The following is a 20,485-nucleotide window of genomic DNA, read 5'->3' on the forward strand; positions in this document are numbered from 1 at the left end:
CAGGAAAACTAGCCAGCATGTCCAAATATATATCCTTCTCCATAGCTGAGAGGTCTCCACTGATCATTTGTGTCAACAATTCTTGCTTCTTTGACAACTCAACCTTGGTTTGCATCAGCCCTTCAATCACTTCATAAGGCCCTTCACTTTCATCTTCAACCTCATTCGCAAATGCAACTAAACCAAACTCCTGGATTTCTTTGTCCATCAAAAGAAATGCAACATCAGCATCCTCATCACTACTGGTAGTGCTATCATTGTCCTCATCTGTCACCGTGGAAGAGTCTTCATCACTAGACTCATCCTCATCTTCATAAAGCTCCTCTAATCGTTTCCTTGTGTCCATATTATAAAGCTTCTTGGTACCTGTCTTTCCATAGAGGCTAATCGTTCCATGTCGCCAATCTTGAACAGCTCCCACTGCACGTAACCATGGTCTGCCCAGTATAATAGGATATGATCCCAACCCTGTTGGCATCACATGGAAATCAACCACTGCCTTTGCATCATATGCCTCCACTTCTAAGCTCTTTACAACACCCAAGCATTTTACTTTCTGATGGTTTGCCAATCTGATCCGGAAACCTGACACCCCAGCCATTGTGAGACCCATCTTCTCAACGCATGAGTGTGTTATGACGCATATTTGGGCTCCGCCATCCACATAACCTTGTCCCAAAATTTTCCTTTTATGCCACACATCTACTATTGGACAAATGTCTGGTAGCTCATCCATTGCCAACACCTTTACTGAACCTCTCTCCGGCTCTTTCTCCATTGGGTTAACCATCTTTTTCCACTGTCGCTTTAGATTAGGCACCATCTCTATAAGCTGCCCAAAAGTAACATCTGCCTTCCTGCTCGTCAAATCCTCCTTCAAGTCATAGCTTAATTGCCCATCCCCTAGTGGAAAATCTGAAACATGAAACTTTCGACGAGCTCTCCTTTTCCTCTTGGCCTTGACATCCTCGCCTTCATGGCTCTTTCCTTTCTTCTTACTAGGACCTGGGGCACTTCTTCCTTCCTTATCCTCTGTGGTCCTCTTCCCAATAGGCATCACTAATGTATCCTCTAGCTTTGATGCCTTCTCCAAGGTGACTACACTTAGCACTTTTGTCTTTCCCTTTTCCTCCTGGGTCAATCGACTGGTTCCTTCGTCTCCCTTAATTTCGATGCCATAATCATTTGACCTAGTTAGCACCTGTCTTGGCAATGGATACATGTCTCCCCCCCATCCTTGGTGGCTTATCACATTGCGGGCTAATGTGACCCAACTCTCCACAATTATAACATGTGGGCGTCTGCCTCCAAAACCTACCATTTCTTTGTCCAACACCATTCCTAGGCCTTTCTTCACCTCCTGGCTGATTTGCAAACCTCCCTTGACCTCGATTATTTCCCACTTGACCTAGCATGTTTAGGCTGAGATTCTTCATTAAATCTACCGTTTGCCTCATGTCTTGCCTTAGCCCATCATCTTGCACTGCTGTAGTGACCACTGCTAGCATAATGTGAGTAGTAACAGGAACCACTGGTTCGTGATGGACCCCTGGCATGTGACCTTGTAAAGAGTCCATAGGCTGAAATTCAGACCTCATGGGCAAAGAATCCACCCCTAACTGGCTCATTTTCCTCAGCTTCCACTCTTTGTTCCTTGCTACCTCTAGTGCATCTTCATATGTCCTAGGCTTCTTTAGCTCCACTCTCCAACGTATATTATCCCAAAGACCAGCCAAGAACCTGTCCTTCTTCATCATGTCACGCGGGGGTACCTGTGGTGCTAAGGCCTTGCACATTCGCTCCCATGCCAATGAAAACTTACGTATGTACGCATCTACTGACTCACCTTCCTTTTGCACCAAAGCTTGTACTTCTTGCCACACTTTGTCAGGATCTTCTATCTTCACAAACTCCACTTCCAACCCATGCCATAGATTGTCCCAACTCAACCTTACAGGTGGATCAGCCACACGCAACTCCTCTTCAAATGATTTAGACCAAACTCATGCATCACTCTTCAAACAAATTTGGAGAAGGTGTAACATCTGCGCAGGGTTATGAATCTGGTTGCTAATGCAGGCAACCTTCATCTTTTCCAAAAATTCTTCCACATCTTCATCACTTCTTCCATGAAACTCCGGATAAGAGAAAGCCATGGCTACCCAAGTTATAATGCTTTGAGAACCCCTTCGAACACACGTGCAAGAACCCAAAACTTCTCACTACCCAATCCCCAAAAACTTCAATGGAGCTAAACTTTAAATAAGGACAAACACATGCACATCAAATGAGTTTTTATAGTTAATCATTGGCATTACAATAGGCAAAGGACATTCCAGGATCTCTCTCAATCTTCTTGGCCCGAACATAAAGACTATGCGCTGCTAGAAAAAGATCTTCCTGGACACATGAACATTTATCTGGATTCTTTGAGTTAAATGAAAAGGAGTGAATTGAGGGCCATTTTGATCATCCATTAAAGCCAACCATGAAGCTCCCAAGAAGGCGCACCTGACTTAACCTCTGATTTTGCCAAAATTTCAGCAGCATAACAACATAAATGGCTCAAAAGACCAAGAAACCAGCCATCATAACTTGGAAAAATTTTGGCAGAGTTTCCCCAGAAGTCGAGGAGTGGGAACCCAAAATATAGACTGTATATGTATGCATAAACTGTCAACAATAGAACCCGAGCATCAAATAGGACTCACTAGTACATAGCCTATGGTGAGGTCACGAAAAGGGTACTCCAGCTACCTGTATCACCGAAAGGATCTCCACATTTGAGAATCCCCCAGCTCAATAAAACCTCACGCTATCGACCCTCACACGAAGGCTAATGCTTCTCCATACTTCTCCGCATGCAAGTATTGACCCCGTTCAACCTCCTGACGCCACTCGATGCCATCTGACGCACCTGCTTACCTCATGTCGTCGGCCCTCGGATAGCTTTCTCAAGAAGTTTTACGCACTACCAACTCCTCCTTATTGTAGAAAAAAACACAGCGGTACTGGTAATAGTGAAAATCGATGCACTATGTACACCCTGTCCTACCTGTACACATGTGGGCCCCACGTAACCACCTGGCTATGAAAAATGGGCAAACCTTTATTTGATGCACCATGCATGTATATGTTCATATGCGCAATCCCTTGCTCCAAAAAACTCCTGACAGCGTCATGGTGCCCACCATACATCGGCAGATCTGATCCTAATTCGTCATCGCTGAAATATTCACTTTCTGCATTGTCACCATCCAATGCCTCAAGGGTTAGATACTCCCAGTACTCAACATGTGTGTTGTTCAAGCATCGCCTCCAACGTTGGGACATACAAAATTCACAAAAACAAGCAAGAAGTCTGGAACGGAGTGCACACTTGTCGCTCTTGGAGTATCCATTGACACAGTGTATTGATCGTGAGCCTTCAACTCGCTTGCAATTACACTTCTTCTCCCTTGGTACCTCAGTTGCTTGGACCTCCCAAAAAATCATGTTCACCATGTGTGACCACTTTCATCATTAAATTTATGCTTCAAGAAGCCAACAACATCCTTGGCACACTTCATGTGCCATGCATCAGCCTTTAACTGCTCATGTGTTAAAGCCCTCTTAACAACTGCCCCTGCCCCATCATGCTCCCCTTTGCCGTGGCCCGAGGCAAAGAAACTCCACAGCATTTCAATGCCATTCAAACCATAGTACCTAAAACAATGACCCACCTTCAATGCTGGGCATAAACAAATTTCTGGAAACTTTCATCAGAGGTGGAATAAAACCTGGCGTACCTTGACACGAAGAAGAACAGTCTAGATGACTTGAATTGAGCAGCACATCCATCTGACCACACCCAGTGCCGCTTCAAGAAGTTGAATCCCTGATTTTGAAGCCAAACACTATGCAGTTGCAAGCAATGTTGCACAAAAAGCGTGTCATGATCTTTGTCATCAGAAATATAAAAATGTGTATATTTTAACACCTGGTCTTTCTCGTCTCGAATGTATGTAATGTGCACCAAGATGGTGACTTGTGAAGAGTACCAATGCATTGACTGGATTTCATTTGCTCCTTAAATGAGTAATTTTCCGCAAAGTCGATAACAGAGACCACTACATCTCTAGGAAACCTATGAATGCAATCTTTGAACTGCTGAGATTGCCACCGGGCAATAAAATTGTGTCGGATGTAAGTGGTCAGATGCTTTTTAAGAAAAGTTGTGAAATCCTTGCATCCCATTTCCTTCACCAGAAGATCCTTGCGCTTCTTGCCTTGAGAATGGGTTGAGGCAACGTCTTCAAACACCTTAACAGAAATTTGGGTTGCACTTTCAAGTGTTTCGTTTGGACAAAGCAATAATCTCTTCAACCCACATTGAGGACATTCTCCCTTCAAGCAAGTCAACTTATGAAATACGGAGTCCATTGGTTTTTCACATAACACACTTTCAGTCAAAGTGCTTACACTGGCGTATGTGTACGTGGCAGCTTCACACTTACTTGGAGCCTCTTTTGGCAAGCATATAGCACACATGCAACCACACCCATCGCCGTGCATGCCTGTCTTACTGTGTCTCATGTGGTTGAATGCTTCCTTGAGATATATCATCTGAATATGAGCAATACAGCAGCACGTGTAACGGTCCTTCGGTTGTTGGGGTATAAACCCCAATGTGGTCGCCCAGGTAAGTGGGCGGGCCGCCAGGTATGTACACATATTCTTTTGTAAAAACCTAATAAGAACTCACTATGCTCTACACATTACAGTAGAGCGAGTTCACCATATCGTCGTGCTCTTCTTCTTGCACTCTCTCTCGCGTCGCACTTCCGCTCGTACTCCTTCAACTGGTATCAGAGCACAGATCGAGGCTCGGGGCAGCACTGCAGGAGGCTAGAGTCACCAACTCAGATTGGAGTGAAATTCGACAAGCGAAGACACGGCCCCAAATCTCGGCCACCGTTCGGCTTTGACAAAGGTCTGCACAGGCCATTTTCGACTACGTGGTCTCGACGGGTGCAGATCCGACTCTGCAAATTTGGGGTTTTCGACCTACGACTGTAGGTGCTGAGGATATCGACACTCCCAGAGTGTTGATTTGTGGCTGTCTACACATCGAAGGACGGCTCACAGTTCTAGGAGGCATGTCACATACGACAGGGACGCATCTACACACAGACTTTAGGCGACATCCACTAGATCATCAGGTAGCTTGTGTTTGCTGCTTGATATTCCAAATTTCATCCTGACATTGCAGGTACTTCCACATGGGATGTATTGTCAGAGATGATGTATGTCTGTTGAGGGTTTGCTGGCTGTGAGTCACGCAGCAAACAACCGCCGCAGCGGTTATAGCATACAGTGGGAAATTTGTGGATGTATGACTTTGTGGGAAGTCTATGTACTGTCAGATTTAGTGCAGCCTTTGTTGAGGGTTGAGTGAGGTTTTATTGAGCTGGGGGATTCTCGAATGTTGAGATCCTTTCGGTGATACAGGTCTTGGAGCGATCCCTCGAGCACCCTTAGATAGGCAGCTAGGATGTATTGACTGTGAGTTAGACAGTTGGGATTGCATCTTTGCTTTATTTCCGTTGAGGCATTGTCGCAGTCTATGCTTACAGGACAGTGATAGAACAGTCAGAGATAGTACAGGTGCAGGACAGGTTTACCCACAACTTACAGTGTTAGAGAGACAGTGGTTTTTTGAGCTGTTTTTTGGTCTGTTTTTAGTACACCAGAGCCATTTTACAAAGGAGACTCTGCCAAAATTTCTATAGAATCTGAAGCTTTCTTGGTTCATTTGACAGCTTGATATTGGTTCAGAGGTCAGTTTACAAGGGAAACTCTGCTGAATTTTTCCTAGGAAAGTAAACTACTATGAAGCGTAGCTATGGCTGGATCACAGGACACTGCTCTTTACAATATCAAGAAGCTGGATGGAACCAATTTCCCATTGTGGAAGAAGCAGATTTGGCACGTGTTGGTACAAAAGAAGTAGATAAAACCTATAAAGCTCAAGGGGATAAAACCAGAAGATATGGACGAAGAAGAATGAAGCGAAATGGATGAATTGGCACTTTCTACCATTATGCTGACTTTGGCACAAAGCGTTTACTTCAATGTAGCAGACGAGATGTCGGCTTATCAAGCATGGTTAAAGCTGAGTGATCTTTATGAGAAGCAGAGTGCAGCTTCACAGGTATACTGGCTTAAGAAGCTTGTTGACTTGAAGATGAAAGAAGCGACACCTATATCCAATCATCTCAATGAATTCAACACAATCTATAGTCAGTTGTCAGCTCAAGGTGTCAAGTTTGATGAACCTGTTAGAGCTATGTTCCTGTTGATCACATTGCTGGAAAGTTGGGACACTTTTCACACAGCTTTGAGTAATTCTGCACCTCCAGATGGTTTGAACATAGCAGGTGTAGAAGGAAGTCTGCTTACTCAAGAAACCAATAGAAAGACAATGGACCAAGGCAAAGGAACAGCCTTATTTGTAAGGGGAAGGACCAAAGAAAAGTACAAAGGTGGAAAGAGGAATCAGTCTCGTAGCAAGTCCCGCAGTGCTAAAGGCAAGAGTGACATAGAATGCTACCATTATGGCAAGAAGGGTCACATGAAAAGAGACTGCAGAGAATGGAAAGCAGAAAAAGGCAAAGAGAAAGCTGAAGACCATGGTGAGAAGAACAAGTCCTCAGTGAAGATTCAAGAAATAAATGTGACAAACACTGTTGCAGAGGATGACAGTCTAGTGTCAGGAGACATCTACTTCTTGAAGAATACAATGGACTCAGCTCTTCTTACAGCATCCGATGGAAATGCACTGAGTGACTGGATTATAGACTCAGGGGCATCACTTCATGTGTCTCCAAACAAGGAGTGGTTTACCTCTTATGTGACCACTAAAGATCATGTTCGGCTAGGCAATGGGTAGACATGTGAGATCTTAGGTGTTGGAGATGTTCAATTGAAGTTTCAGAATGGCTCTTCTTTCACGCTGAAGAATGTGAGACATGTTCCCGCAATTACAAAGAGCTTGATCAACACAAGTTTACTTGATGATGCTGGCTACGTCACCATTTTTGGACAGAACATGTGGAAGATATCCAAGGGTTCTATGACAGTAGCACATGGAGTAAAGTCTGGAGGACTTTACATGATTTATGTATCACATGTCTCTAAAAATGTAATCAATGTAACCGAGCAGCCGAACGTTTCTTTGTGGCATAGCCAGTTAGGACATATGTCCAAGAAGGGAATGGAAATCTTGTCTCGTTCTGGTTATTTGCCTGGCTTTTCATTTAATGATTTTGAATTCTGTGAACATTGTCTGTATGGTAAGCAAACACAGCAGCCACATAAGCATAGAAGCAATAGAAGAGATAGACAGTTGGCACTTGTTCATAGTGATTTGTGTGGACCTATGCCTAACCTCTCTCTAGGGGGAGCTTCTTACTTTATGACATTTATAGATGATTACTCGAGGAAAGTATGGGTTTACTTTCTCAATCACAAGGATGAAGCGTTTAGTGTTTTCAAAACTTTTGTGACACTTGTGGAGAATCAGAGTGGCAAGAAGCTTAAATGCTTACGCACTGACTATGGTGGAGAGTATGTTTTAAAGGCCTTTCAGGACTTTTGTGAGTCAAAAGGTATAAAACGTGAACTTACTGCTCCTTACAATCCTCCTCAAAATGGTGTTGCTGAGAGGATGAATAGGACCATACAAGAGCAGGTCAGAAGTATGTTGTCTAATGCACAACTGCCAAATGGGTTTTGGGCTGAAGCTGTATCAACAACTGTTCATCTTGTAAATAGATCTCCTAGCAAGGTTTTGCAGAAGGATTCAGTGCCAGAGATGGTATGGTCATGCAAAATGCCCTCATACAAGCATCTCAGAGTCTTTGGCTGTGAGGCATATACTCACGTTCCAAAGGAATTTAGGAACAAACTTGAGCCAAAGAGTAGAAAGTGCATCTTTCTAAGCTATGTTAATTCTCGTGAGATGGGGTACAGACTTTGGGATCCCGAATCCAAAAAGGTTGTCCGCAGCAATGATGTTCACTTTAATGAATCCAAATATCATTCTAAACCAGAGAGGGTTGAGGAGATTAGAAGAGTTGTCTTCCAAGAAGATGGACCTGCACGTACAATACAAAATGTCAGGGCTCAAGAGGAGCAAGGACAGGATAGAGTGGAACCACAGGTTGTGGCTGAGCCTGAGCCACCTATTGTGCGTAGATCTGGACGTGTCACGCGACCTCCTGATAGGTTTGTTACATCTATGAACTATGTCATGTTGACTGATTGCAATGAGCCTTCACATTACAAGGAAGCAGTGCAAATGAAGGACTCCGGGAATTGGCAATTGGCCATGCACTCAGAGATGATAGCTCTGCATAAAAACAAGACATGGAAGCTAGTTAAATTACCACAGGGAAAAAAGGCTCTACCTTGTAAATGGGTTTACAGGTATAAGATCACCGCTCATGATAGTCAGCCAAAGTACAAAGCAAGGCTTGCTGCCAAGGGCTTTAAGCAAGAACAAGGCATTGAGTTTGATGAACTCTTCTCTCCAGTGGTCAAGATGACTACATTGAGATTCTTTCTTACATTGGTTTCCATATTAGATTTGGTGTTGCACCAAATGGATGTTAAGACAGCGTTCTTGCATGGTGATTTAGATGTGGAAATTTACATGCAGCAGCCAAAAGGGTTTGTTGAGAAAGGCAAGGAAGATTGGGTATGCCAGTTGTTAAAGAGTCTTTATGGCTTAAAACAATCACCGAGGGCATGGTACCATAAATTCCACAAGTTTATGCTTTCTCAAGGCTACAAACGCAGTGAGTTCGATCATTGTCTATATACAAAGAAGGCTAAGGATGGTAGTTGGCTGATCCTTATTTTGTATGTGGATGACATGTTGATTACTGGCAAGCACTTGGAAGAAATTTCAGCTTTGAAGTCAAAGATGGCAAAATCGTTTGACATGAAAGACATGGGTGAGGCAAGTCATATCCTTGGTATGCGCATTGAGAGAGACAGATCAAAGAAGTTGATTTGGTTATCTCAAACAGAGTATATTGACAAGGTTTTGCAACGTTTCAATATGGAGAAGGGAAAGGCACTGAGTGTTCCATTGCCACCATATGTGAAACTTAGCAAACAAGATTGTCCTGTGTCTGAGGAAGAACAGGCTGAAATGGATAAGATTCCATATGCGTCTGCAGTGGGTAGTTTGATGTATGCAATGATTGCTACTCGCCCAGACATTGCATTTGCAGTGGGAGTAGTAAGTCGATACATGTCAAATCCAGGCAAGAAACATTGGGAGGCAGTGAAAGGAATATTGAGATACCTGAAAGCTACAAAGAGTATGCGTATATGCTATGGGAGTCAGAAGCTAAGTGTAAAGGGTTTTACAGACTCAGATTATGCAGGTGACTTAGACAACCAAAGGTCTACGTCAGGGTATGTCTTTACATTGGCTGGTGGAGCAGTATCATGGCGTTCTAGATTACAAGATTGTGTTACTCAGTCTACTATAGAGGCTGAATATGTTGCAGCATCAGAGGCATGCAAAGAATCAATTTGGCTTAATCGACTAGTAACAAATTTGGGAATCTAAGAAGAGATGCCTGTGTTATATTGTGATAGTCAAAGTGCTATACAATTGGCTCGCAATCCAGTTTATCACTCAAAGACAAAGCATGTGGATGTGAAGTATCATTTCATCAGGGAAATGCTCGAGGATAAGAAACTTCAGCTTGTGAAAGTTCACACCACAGAAAATCCTGCTGATCTACTTACAAAAGGACTTCCCTCAGAGAGCTTTGCGCATTTTTGCAGGCAGTTAGGTGTAGGGTAGTACATCACTTCTCTACATCTCTTGTATATTAGCTTGTATAGTAGCTTCTCTCACACTTAAAGTACCACATTGGACTTTAAGTGGGAGGTTGTTGGGGTATAAAGCCCAATGTGGTCGCCCAGGTAAGTGGGCGGGCCGCCAGGTATGTACACATATTCTTTTGTAAAAACCTAATAAGAACTCACTATGCTCTACACATTACAGTAGAGTGAGTTCACCATATCGTCGTGCTCTTCTTCTCGCACTCTCTCTCGCGTCGCACTTCCGCTCGTACTCCTTCACCTTCAACTTACGAACAAACCAAGGTTTCAATCCCTCAAAACATCTGAGTGAGATCTTGATGTGTGGATATTGCATTTGGAACCTCATGTAAAGCTCACCCTGTGCAAGAAAAAATAAAACCCATCAGAGGCTCAAACTTTTTTTCAAAGTAAAACCCATCAAAGTAAAAGCTCTGTGAGGTATTCAATGATTTTTTCTACCTCCAAAGTCCGTAGAGCACCTCTTTACTATCATGGTACTTCCATGACTACCTTTGGAATGAACTCTATGGTACTTTCAAGACTACCATTGTGAGGTATTTTAGACTCTTTCAGACATCCAGAGTACCTAAAGATCCTCTTTACTGTCATGGTACTGCCATGACTACCTTTGAAAGGAACTCTATGAAATTTTTCTACCTCCAAAGTACTTAGAGAACCCATTTAAACTCACATGGTACTTTCAAGACTACCTTTGCAAGGTATTCTAAACTCTTCAAAGATCCAAAGTACCTAAAGAGCCTTTATACTATCATGGTACTTCCATGACTACCGTTGAAAGGAACTATGTGACTTTTCTCTGCCTCCAAAGTCCCTAGAGAACCTCTTCACTCTCATGGTAAATAACTACCTTTGAAAGGTCCAGAGTACCTAAAGAGCCTCTTTCAAGACTCTTTCAAAGGTCCAGAGTACCTAAAGAGCCTCGTTACTATCATGGTACTTCCATGACTACCTTTGAAAGGAACTCTATGAACTTTTTCTACCTCCAAAGTACCTAGAGGACCCATTTAGACTCGCATGGTATTTTAGACTCTTTCAGACATCCAGAGTACCTAAAGATCCTCTTTACTGTCATGGTACTGCCATGACTACCTTTGAAAGGAACTCTATGAAATTTTTCTACCTCCAAAGTACTTAGAGAACCCATTTAAACTCACATGGTACTTTCAAGACTACCTTTGCGAGGTATTCTAGACTCTTTCAAAGATCCAGAGTACCTAAAGATCCTTTTATACTATCATGGTACTTCCATGACTACCTTTGAAAGGAACTCTATGACTTTTCTCTACATCCAAAGTTCATACCTATGAAAATTTAGGAGCATACCTGTGAATCATCAAGCAAATGTATTGGATGCTTTATGTAAGATTTTTTGCCCAATCATTTTCGACACACATCTTTTTTGTTTGGTGACACTCTTGTCTCTGTCTGCCAAAAGGAAAAAACAAGGTCTTTTGTCGCTTGTGTGATGGTGGAACTTTGAGGTACTTGACGACTACATAATTGCAAAGGAAATGCGCCAACCTCAGCCTGTTTTAACCTTGAATTGGCTGCTGCAAAGTTTCGCCGATGCAATCCAGTAAATCTGGCCATCTTGGAGTTGCTAATAGACCTTGATGGATCTCCTTCACTATTCACCAACATCATGCAAATAGCTCTTTTAATCTTCAGCTCCTCTTCAGACATGGATGCTTTGACTTTAGTAATTGTGCCTCGAATATTGGATAGTATCGACTTCTCAGATGCATGATGCAAACGTCTAAAAGCTGGCAGTCCTAGAAGACATTGAAAGGCGGTTTTCTTAGCATCGCAAGTCATGCCTTTTGTTGCTTCCTGCCAGCATTTTGAGACTTTCATGCAAACCTGATTCACATCTTCCGTTGACCTTGAACCTGATGCATCACTTTCTCGTTGTCTCCTACGGCTCTCTCTTTTCATCATAGACCAATATTCTCGCATCCAATGGTTACCTTCATGGCGAATTGTGATTGAGTCATCCCTGTGGTAATTGTGAGTCATGTCATCATGAAGTGGATTGTATTGCGCATGCTGCTGAAAGTACTCAGAGCCCTGCAGTGTACTTGGAGGTGGCTCGTTTTGCACAATCCTCTCTTCAAAACATCCGACACCACAATCAATGGCCGGCAAATTGTGTGGAGGTTGTTGCTGGTGCGGAACGTGCTCTCCCAAGCTGCTGAAATCGACATTCCACAAAAGGTGACAATCGATTGGAGGCTGCTGCTCAGACACATCCTGTTGGCAAATCTCCTGCTGCAACATCTCCATCCTGATCTCCTGGACCTTTAGTTTCCACACCTTATGACAATTCTCCACAAGTTCCTGCTGCAATTTTCCTTCTTCTTGCAAGAGAGAGAGAGAGAGAGAGAGAGAGAGAGAGAGAGAGAGAGAGAGAGAGAGAGAGAGAGAGAGAGAGAGAGAGAGAGAGAGAGAGCTCGTAGACTACTAAAAGGGGAGGTAGAGAGTCTTGCATTCGACTAAATCAAGAACCGTTAAAGTTGTTGGCACAACGCCTTTAGAAATATTAAATATTTATCTTTTGGCTTTTGAAAACTGCCAACAAAACACCATCCAATAGTGCCTCACAAGAGGTGTCAAGGACACTACTTTTTTCACCACCAACCCATGCTTTCAGCCGGAGAGAGATAGATTTCACACACAAGAGATTATAGAGTAGAGAGAGAGAGAGAGAGAGTACACACGATATACGTGGTTCACCCAATGTGGGCTACGTCCACGGGAAAGCAGCCATTGAATGGCTTTAGCACTTCAAAAGAAGAAGTAGTTTACAAAGGGATTAAACCCTTAATAGAGCTCCCGCCTTGCTTCACTCTCACCACCTCACACTCACCTTGTTGCATCAACTTCACACTATGAAATTGAGAGCGGATTTTTTGAGATGGGGCTCAACTCAAGGCTCCCACCAGACAACCACTCCGTGAGACCCTACACACGCATATTTCTTAGGGGCACCACCCTCTTTTATGGAGAAAGAAGGAAACCAAAACAAACCATATACAACACACACACACACACACACACACACACACACACACACACACACACACACACACACACACACACACTCACACCTTCCTTATGTGCTTCAACACAAAATGCCCTTCAACCATTCAACACACACTCCTTAAGCAATCCCTTTGAACACTGCACAAACTCACATGCAAAGATTGACCTTCACCATATTAGTGCTCATATACTTCTAAGAAAATCAAGCACAAAACCTCAAAACTCAAAACACCATAATGCACAAATACTTGACAACTCCTTTCCTTTCCGAAAAGAAGAGACTACTTACACACATAAGGCGGCATGCATAGAGAGCTCTTCTCCATCTATGCAGCCCCAAGACTTACTTACACACAACATAAGGAGAGAAGCCAAGCAAATAGACACCATGGTGCACAAAAAACTTTCTCAACAAACAAGCAACCCAATGAGCACAAAATATGAGAATGCTGCCAAGATAGGCTTACCAATTTTACATGCGTTTAGAGCAAAAGTGTGACGACGACACCCCAATTGCAACAATTTGTTGATCAAACCATGAGATAGATCATTGAACTTGATATCCTTGCTCTCATATAGAATCTACAATCCTTATTTAGGGATGAGTATGATAAGAGAAATGTTTGCAAGAGAATGGTAGCAATAGCATATTGATGCTCTCTCTATGGTGCCGCTTATGATAGCGAGCTTAGGAAATGGATAGGGAGACAAGAGGAGAGAGAGATTAGGGCTTCCCTAACCTTAGAGGAGCTTATTTGCAGCAATGGAGTAGGTGTGTGTATTTTTGTGCTTGCCAAAGGGCCTTTTTATAGCTGTACAAGACCTTGGGTTAGGTTAAACTTGACTAGGGTAGGTAATTAACCATAGTTAGGTTCCCTTTTGACCATTCCTTCAATTATGCAAATAAGGGACTTATTTTTTCATTAAAAATATCCTTTTAGGTTGTGGAGGCTCCATAAGGGTTGATAATGTATGTGGGCCCCACCATGATGTCCCTCCAGTGGCTCCTACTGAGTGTCCCCATCCTGTTTGTTGTGTCTCTGGAAGCATCTTGAGCCGACCCCTCCACATGCAAGTGGTTTTTAACTCCCCATTGGTATTTTAGAATGTTGGAGAAGTCAAGAAAACTTTTCACCTTTGTGGTTTACCTGATTGTAACTTTGACCTGTAGTAACAGTGTCCGCAGCACCTTGTTTTCACCATAACTTTCAGCCTGTAACTTAGAATTGGGTGTTGTAAAAGGAAAAGTTGACCTTCTCAAAGTGTTTAAGCTGATTTTGGAGTGTTCCTCATGTATACCCATGAGCTAAGGCGTTCAAGATGCATACAAAACACCTTTTGAACCAAGTCTCCTTATAGGGGGCCCTTTAGCATGCATCCAAGGTGTAGCATGCTGTTTTCAAAAGGGAATCCACCTTAAACAAATGAGGTAGGCTCCAATAAAGTTTGATTTATTGGGGATATAAATTATATTTAAGATTTGTTGACCAACACAAGTAAATGATCCAAGACTTGGGTCACATAGTGGTGGGGAAGGGAAGGCCTACAAGGTTAACCCTACCCTCGAGAGAAGATGGGTAAGATAAGTGCCCATAAATTATTTACAAATTATGGGATGTAGATAGGTATTTAAATTAGTAAAGGTAATTAGTTAAAAGAATATGTAGTAAAAAAACTAGGAGAGTAGAATTAAGTTTACTATTTACATTCAGCATGAAGAGAGAAATATGATGTAAATGCATAAAGATCTAATAAGGGTAAGGTGTTTGTATGGAAAAAGGCCATTACGGAAAGAGAGAATGAACACTAGGTTAAAACTTTGATAAAAAATATATACATTTGAGTAGAAATGTAGTGCAAATGCAAGGTTACCATTTAACGGTACTCATATTAGCCCTCCCCCTTCATCTAGGATCATTCATGCTCCTAGATGAAACAAAAGAGTTTTTTCTTTTTTCTTTTGTTTTTTTTTTTTTTTTTTTTTTCTAAAAACAGGAGGAGTGATATACACTCTTTTACTCCATTAGACCTGCTTTTCATTACCTCAATCCCATAAATCGGAGATGGGAGGGTTGCCTTGGGTATGTTGAGATTCCAAGGCTGGTTCTTCTTTGCACATCAAAGCTTTAAAAATAGGTGGAGCATTTGCCAAGCCGAAGGGAGCCATGCCAATTTGGAGCTTAGACGATGTAGGTAGATGACTTCCTATCAACGGATTGATACGTTGAAAGTAGGGCTTTAATCTCCATCCATTGACTCTGGTCTTGTGGAGTTTCCCTGATAAATCTGCTAATCTATAACTACCATTCCCAAACTTTGTTTTTATCATGAAAGGTCCCTCCCATCTTTGCAAAAACTTTTTGTCAAGTCGAGTATCAAGTCGGTTATCATAGCGAAGAACCAACATACCTTCCTTCAATCCTTTCCCCTTGAGCTTCTTGTTGATTTTGTCTCTTTGGCTTGTGGCTTGGGCAATGTAATAGTCGAAGGACTCTTCTCTATCAAGCTCAAGTCGTTGAAGATCTAAAATTATTTCCTGCAAAGATTCTTTTGGCCTCTTTGCTCCCCGTGAGAGAATGTGTAGGCTTGCAATCTCCACCTCAATAGGAAGGAGTGCCTCCTGTCCATATACCAAATGAAAAGGAGTGAATTGAGTGGATACCTTGAAAGATGTTCTGTATGCCCATAGAGCTGCGGTCAAATGACGATCCCAGTCGTTTGGTCGATCTGCAACCTACTTAGAAATGATCTTACATATCATTCCATTCACCTTTTCAACCAACCCATTGCACTGAGGGTAGTAAGGTGTAGAATGCAAATGTTTGACTTTTAACTTTGCCAAAAGATTATCTAGAAGCTCTGCTCTAAACCCTGGACCACGATCTGACAAAATCTCTAATGGTGTGCCGAATCTACTGCATATGTTATCAAAGATAAATTTTGATACCTCCTCGGCTGTAATTCGTGTTGTACTTGCTGCCTCCGCCCATCGTGTCATGTAATCTACTCCCACAATGATGAAGACCTTCCTGGTAGATGTGCGAGGTAAGGGGCCTATTGCATCCACACCCCACTTCTCAAAAGGACCATACGAAATTATTGGAACTCGAGGTTCGTAAGTGAGTCGTCGATTTCCAGCAATCTGACAACCTTTGCATGACATACACCAATGCTGGACATCACAGTGTAGACTTGGCCAAACAAACCCTGCTTGCAAAATCTTCCTGTTTGTAATATCATGAGAAAAATGACCCCCACAGACATCATCATGGCATGAAAAGAGGATTCTCTCTATTTCTTGAACAGAGGGCACCCTTCTTAGCACCAAATCTTTCCCTTTATGATACAGATCATCTCCTATGAGTTGGTAAGGAGTTGCCTTTTTTACCAATCTATGCCTTTGCACTTTATCCAAGTGTTTAGGGCACTCACCAGTTTGGAGGAAAAATATGATGTCCTTCAATTCCTCTTGGCCTTGGTACTTTGGTTCGTAGAGCTTCACACCTCCCACCATGATCTGAAGTTTCTCATTGGCGAGATAATCTGCTTCCTTGTTGAGGGTTCTCACAACATGCTGTACCTGTGTAGCTTCAAAGTTCTTTATCAAAGCCTTCACCTATCTAAGCCACTCCACTAGAGTAGGGTTCTTGCACTTCCATATCCCTTGGATTTGCCTAATAACTAGTAAGGAATCACCTCTTATTATAAGTCTTTCGATGCCAAGTTTTCTGCATTCTTCAAGCCCCAACTTTAAGGTGACATACTCAGCCTCATTATTAGAATGAACATTTTCCAAGGTGATACCTTTCTTAACAATAACTTCCCTTTGTGGACTTAGAATAAGAACCCCCCCTGCTGCCTGATCGTGTTGTCGTCGGTAAGCTCCATCAAAGCACAAAATGTGTGCATTGTCCATCTCCTCCTCATTATTTTGTGGTGTAGCGTTGTCTCCTGCCTTTGGTGACTCTTTCCTTTCTCTCACTTTGTATGTGAGAATGTCTGCAAGACCTGTCCTTGTGCTATCTTCCACAAGAAAAGTGTATTCGAACTCTTGAAGTTCTAGAACCCACTTGGCTATCCTAGATGAGAGGCTCATGTGTTGCACAACATATGGTAAATTGTTTTCCATGGTGAGAATGACAAATGGTGTAGGTAAGAGATATGATCGGAACTTTCTTACCGCAAACATAATTGTGAATACCACCTTCTCCATATCAGTGTAGCCCTTCTCTGCAGCGGTCATGACTTTGCTTGCAAAGTATAATGGCCTCATGTAGCATGTTTTTGGGTCTTTTTGCATGAGAACTACACCGATGGCCTCCATTCCTACACTTGGCATGATGTAATATGTATCCTTTGGATTTGGTGGCATTATTGTTGGAAGAGAGTTGAGAATACCCTTTACTTCAGTAAAGCATAATTTGTGTTCCTCTCTCCATTCAAATGTGGGTTTGTTTGCTAGCTTGTGCAAAGGTGCCATAGCTTCCGCTAGAAGGTGAATGAAACGAGACATGTACCTTACTTTGTGGTTGAAAGTCATGAGCTCCTTGGTTGTTGTTGGTGGTTGTAGTGACAAGAGAGCATTTACTTTTGATGGATCCACTTGAATTCCTTGCAAAGAAACCACATGACCTAGCAATACCACTTGTGACTCTGCAATGTGACACTTCTCAGGATTAAGCTGTCCCCCAAATTGATGAAGCCTCCTAAGCCCCTCCTCAACTTTTTGGCAATGAAGTCTTTGGCTACTATAGATACAGAAGTCATCCATAAAAACCCTAATTGACTTTCCAAAGAAGGGCTGAAAGACAAGACTTGTAAACCTTATAAAGGTACTAGGAGCATTTGTGAGCCCAAATGGCATCACTCTATAGGCAAAGCAACCCCAAGGTGTGATGCAAGTGGTTTTTAATTGATCTTCTTTTGCTATTCTGATTTGAAAATACCCTGAATACCCATCACACACTGTGTAACATTCATAGCCGGCTACTTCGTTTAAGATTTCATCTTGGAAAGGAAGAGGAAAATGATCCCTCTTTGTTGCAGCATTGAGCGGTTTGTAGTCAACACAGACCCTCCATTTTCCGTTCTTTTTAGGAGTTACTACAATTGGGGACACCCACTCAGAGTTAGACACAGGGTAAATGAAACCAGCTTTGAGGAGTCGGTTAACCTCTGTCAAAAGTGCCTCTTGTTGTATTTTTCCTAGGCGCCTTAGCTTTTGAGCCACAGGTTTAGTACCTGGTTTTAATTCTATGCCATGCTCTATAACATCCACACCTCTAATTTGTGAGTAATCAGTGATAAACAAATTGGGATACCTCTTGAGCATATTGATGTAGGACCGCTTCTCCTCAGGGGTAAGATCTTTTGCAAGCATCCTCTCAAAGTCTTCAAAGTGCTTGTGGTCACCTTTGTCATCCTTTGTTTGCTCCTTTGTTGGGTCAACCTCTATTGATGGAGTTTTTGATGTGTTGAAGATGATTCCCATTACCTCCAAAGATGATTCTTCTTCGCTATTGGATGTAGTGGTTGAACTTTCCTCGTCGCTTGAGCCGAAACTCTCTTCACTTTCTTCATCAGCCGTGGTCTCATAGTTGATGTCGAGCTGCTTTCCTTCATGCCAATCGTACACTACATGTTGCCCCTTTTTGAGAATCAATTGTCCTCGTCCCCATTTTTTATCTGCATTTACAGCAATGAGCCAAGGCCTCCCTAGGATGATGGGATAGCCCTCCCCCTTGGCTGGCATAACATACATGTCCACACGTGCATCTATATTACATACAGAAACTTTTACATTCTCGATGATCCCTAGGCACTTTACACTTGCATTGTTGGCCAGCCTAGCTTGACAATTAGAGGATTTAGTGATTTCAAGCCCTAGTCTATTCATGGCTCTTTTCGTGATCACACACATTTGTGCTCCACCACCAACATACACATTGGATACCTTCCTACCCCTTACATAAGCATCTACAATAGGTTCCACATCTTGTTGTGGATTTGAAGTCAATGCCTTTACTGTCACCTTTTCTTTCTTTCTTGGGAGTCTTGTGCTTACAAGTTTGGACTAGTGCTTTCTCACCTTGGGTGATAGATGTAGGAGTTGAGGCCAAGAAATATTGGGATTTTGAGTTTGCAGATCTTCTAAGATGTTGTAGGGTTCCATATTATTTCCTAGTGGAAAATCGTTGATGCCGATCTCCCTTTGCCTTGACCTTTGCTTCTTGCCTCCTTCCTCCTTCTTTGACTTTTTCTTCCTCTCCTTCCTTGCAGGTTCTGACTCTTCATTCCTTGTGTCTTCATCCTTGTTGTGTGCTCTTGTGCGCTTTTCTGCTGGCATAACATCAAAATGTACAGGGCTCACCTCTATCTCCTCTTCCAGCGTTATGACGTTTACTCCTCTCTCTTCCTCCACTGGTGGGACAGGAGGGATGTTTGCCACTGGAGGTGGTGGTGGTCGACGAAGAATTTGCGGGGCTCGAGCATGCTCTTGCTGCACCATGAGCGGAGGGGGTCTAGGAGGGTATATGTCCCCTGGAATCCTTCGAGGGTGAGGGCAATTATACATGCCATGACCAACTTCGTTGCAATTCCAGCATCTCAACTCTTGTGCTTGACGTCGTTGATTGCGATTCCCTTCTCTTGGTTGTTGTTGTTGGGGTAGGCCCTGCATTAGATTCAAGGTGAGACTCTCTAGTTGTTGAGTTAATCTTTGTAAGATCTCTTGTTGTGATCCTTCCCCTATTTGTGAAGTTTTGGCAAGAGAGCCCCTAACTTGTGCTCCCATGCTTGGTGAAGAATCCCTCTCAATGACTTCATTTAGGTCCCTTGTTCTATGTGCTTGAAAATTTAACTTCTTGAATTTGACCATGGCCACCTCACGTGCTTCCTCAAATGTTGATGGGAATTTTAACTCTACCTTGGTCTTCAAAATTGGATACAAGCCATCCATGAACCTATATTTCTTTAGAAAGTTTGGTGCACCACCTTGGTTTTGTAAGGTAGCCTCCCATCTATCCCATAGGTTAAGGAAAACGGCCTCATAAGATGGGTAGTCTTCAAGGAATACCTGTTTATGTTGAAGTAGACACTTCCAAAGACCCTCTGGAGTATCTCCTTGCCCAAATTTGGCAAGAAAAATTGCATGTAGCCTCTCCCAATTGGTTTTGTTTTGAGGTTGCAAGACCTCGTACCATGCCTTAGCCTCCCCTTTGAGAACGAGTGGAAAAGCACGCAGCTTTACCTCTTCTTGATCTCTCCCAGAGATGAGGTGTGCCATCTCCAAATTATCCAGAAATTCTTGTGCATCCTCACCATTTTTAGAATGAAAGGTAGGAAAAGTGCTTGACATTTTTACAATACAAGGAGGCTTGTGTACCACAAAGTTTTGACTACGATGAGTGATCACATCAAAATGAAAATATATACATCAAGTGTTAGTTCATAATTTATCATAGGCAAAATAAAAGGGTTGATTGAGGCATTAATTTCATTAAGGCGAGTGGGTCCAAAAATTCTCCTAATGGTT

General features: G+C 42.6%; 1 pseudogene; it reads left to right on the top strand.

The window, feature by feature from the left end:
- The window catches only part of LOC147418506 (uncharacterized), a 140,579-nt pseudogene that overhangs the window by 15,782 nt on the left and 104,312 nt on the right, over positions 1 to 20,485 (top strand).

Source organism: Adiantum capillus-veneris, chromosome 30 (genome assembly GCF_014529385.1).
Source record: "Adiantum capillus-veneris isolate H3 chromosome 30, ASM1452938v2, whole genome shotgun sequence".
NCBI lineage: Eukaryota > Viridiplantae > Streptophyta > Polypodiopsida > Polypodiales > Pteridaceae > Adiantum > Adiantum capillus-veneris.